General features: G+C 56.8%; 1 non-coding gene across 1 annotated transcript in view; it reads right to left on the reverse strand.

Moving 5' to 3' along the window:
- The window catches only part of LOC126443426 (small subunit ribosomal RNA), a 1909-nt gene extending 334 nt beyond the window's left edge, over positions 1-1575 (reverse strand). Inside the window, exon 1 of the ribosomal RNA XR_007581909.1 lies at positions 1-1575. This exon is cut by the window's left edge and continues 334 nt beyond it. This is a non-coding gene — a ribosomal RNA (small subunit ribosomal RNA).
- Positions 1576-3056: the final 1481 nt, after the last annotated feature.

Consider the following 3056-nt stretch of genomic DNA (forward strand, 5'->3'; position numbering starts at 1 on the left):
AGCGCGCGTGCGGCCCAGAACATCTAAGGGCATCACAGACCTGTTATTGCTCAATCTCGTGCGGCTAGAAGCCGCCTGTCCCTCTAAGAAGAAAAGTAATCGCTGACAGCACGAAGGATGTCACGCGACTAGTTAGCAGGCTAGAGTCTCGTTCGTTATCGGAATTAACCAGACAAATCGCTCCACCAACTAAGAACGGCCATGCACCACCACCCACCGAATCAAGAAAGAGCTATCAATCTGTCAATCCTTCCGGTGTCCGGGCCTGGTGAGGTTTCCCGTGTTGAGTCAAATTAAGCCGCAGGCTCCACTCCTGGTGGTGCCCTTCCGTCAATTCCTTTAAGTTTCAGCTTTGCAACCATACTTCCCCCGGAACCCAAAAGCTTTGGTTTCCCGGAGGCTGCCCGCCGAGTCATCGGAGGAACTGCGGCGGATCGCTGGCTGGCATCGTTTATGGTTAGAACTAGGGCGGTATCTGATCGCCTTCGAACCTCTAACTTTCGTTCTTGATTAATGAAAACATACTTGGCAAATGCTTTCGCTTCTGTTCGTCTTGCGACGATCCAAGAATTTCACCTCTAACGTCGCAATACGAATGCCCCGCCTGTCCCTATTAATCATTACCTCGGGTTCCGAAAACCAACAAAATAGAACCGAGGTCCTATTCCATTATTCCATGCACACAGTATTCAGGCGGGCTTGCCTGCTTTAAGCACTCTAATTTGTTCAAAGTAAACGTGCCGGCCCACCGAGACACTCACTCAAGAGCACCCTGGTAGGATTGCAACGGGGTCCGCCTCGGGACGCACGAGCACGCACGAGGCGCGTCGCACGCCTTCAGCTCGCCCCACCGGCAGGACGTCCCACGATACATGCCAGTTAAACACCGACGGGCGGTGAACCAACAGCGTGGGACACAAATCCAACTACGAGCTTTTTAACCGCAACAACTTTAATATACGCTATTGGAGCTGGAATTACCGCGGCTGCTGGCACCAGACTTGCCCTCCAATAGATACTCGTTAAAGGATTTAAAGTGTACTCATTCCGATTACGGGGCCTCGGATGAGTCCCGTATCGTTATTTTTCGTCACTACCTCCCCGTGCCGGGAGTGGGTAATTTGCGCGCCTGCTGCCTTCCTTGGATGTGGTAGCCGTTTCTCAGGCTCCCTCTCCGGAATCGAACCCTGATTCCCCGTTACCCGTTACAACCATGGTAGGCGCAGAACCTACCATCGACAGTTGATAAGGCAGACATTTGAAAGATGCGTCGCCGGTACGAGGACCGTGCGATCAGCCCAAAGTTATTCAGAGTCACCAAGGCAAACGGACCGGACGAGCCGACCGATTGGTTTTGATCTAATAAAAGCGTCCCTTCCATCTCTGGTCGGGACTCTGTTTGCATGTATTAGCTCTAGAATTACCACAGTTATCCAAGTAACGTGGGTACGATCTAAGGAACCATAACTGATTTAATGAGCCATTCGCGGTTTCACCTTAATGCGGCTTGTACTGAGACATGCATGGCTTAATCTTTGAGACAAGCATATGACTACTGGCAGGATCAACCAGGGAGCTGCGTCAACTAGAGCTGAGCAGCCGGCCGCCCGGGAGTGTGTCCCGGGGGCCCGCGCGAACACGCAAGCGTCCGCTCAATTATTCTGCAAACAGGAGGAGGCTGAGCTCCCCTGCACCATACACCTCGAAACCCTCTCAGGTCCCGGCGGCGCGCAGCGCCGTCCTAAGTACTTGGTCGGGTTCGAGAGAGGCGCAATCGCCCGGAGTTTGGCGAGTAGACGCTTTAGGTGCGACCACCCGTGCTCCCAACTGAGCTTGCCGCTGCCGACAGAGGCCCGGGAGCGTGCTGTCGTGGCATTGCCGGCGGGAGACAACACGCGCCACCTACGGTGACCGGCAGCTCCAACGCCAGCGCCACAGAAGGACAAAAGCCCCACTTGGGTGCCGAAGCGAACTCTCCCAGCACAGCGCACGCGCCAACACGTCCGCACAGCTGCGATACAAACCACCTGCGAGAACCGCAGAGGCGACCGAGCAGCAGACGGCGTCGCGGCGCCGAGCGCCGGGCGGCGGCGCATCCTCAGCGCACACAGTCCTCAATCGGACCAGCACACTGCAGATGTCCACCGCGCTTCGCACCGGGCCCGCGAGGACCTACTTTGGCCGCACGGCGCCGCGTGCAGGGTGCGCCGGCGCGCAGCTGCGCCGCCTGCCGCCTCCGTCGGCCGGCGCGCCTGCCAGTGGCCGCCCCCACCAGCCGGCTGTAGCGCGTGCGCCCACGCACCGCGCGGCCAGCACGCCGGGAGGCCCCCCCTCACCGGCCGGGGCCGGTCCCACCCAGCCACCGCCGCGTATCGCTTCACACCCACATGCCATTCACGTTCGTGGGCATGGTGGGTATCGCTGAAACAACCGGTTGGTAGCTCAACCGATCGTCGCCATCACTGATTCACCTCTAGCGAGAACAACCGCACCACAACGGTTTACCAGTTGTTCATTTGCGTAACGTCACCAGCAAACGTAGGCGTCCATCGCCATTTGCAAATTCAACGATTGTTGCATGCCTGTGTCAGGTGTCACGACACACTATGTCTGCCCACATACACGCAACAACATGTGCACGCTTCGCAAACACGTGGAAGGTGGCCCCCGTACGTATGCGATGTCCATTGCGCGAACGACTGTCAACCGGCCTCTGTCGCATGTCGCAGATGTGGAACGCAGTGCACCATGCTATCACGGTGTGTGAGAAGAGACGACAACGTCTGACAACACGCGCCACTACATCAACAGACGGCTCATGCTGATCGCCATCCAGGGCATACCACACTGCAATCCAGCTCTTATAGGGAGACGACACGTAGCTGCGTGCACAACATTTGGACCGCATGGTTCGCCGTTGTTGGCGCAGTCGTTGTACGGTCACATGTACCACGATGTATCATTCAGTACATGAGGACCAATGTGCAGTACAGTGTGTGATTTGGACGTACAATATCAGCGGACAGTTGACACAGGCCATACCACAGCGTAGGCTA

Source organism: Schistocerca serialis, unplaced genomic scaffold (genome assembly GCF_023864345.2).
Source record: "Schistocerca serialis cubense isolate TAMUIC-IGC-003099 unplaced genomic scaffold, iqSchSeri2.2 HiC_scaffold_1472, whole genome shotgun sequence".
Lineage (NCBI taxonomy): Eukaryota > Metazoa > Arthropoda > Insecta > Orthoptera > Acrididae > Schistocerca > Schistocerca serialis.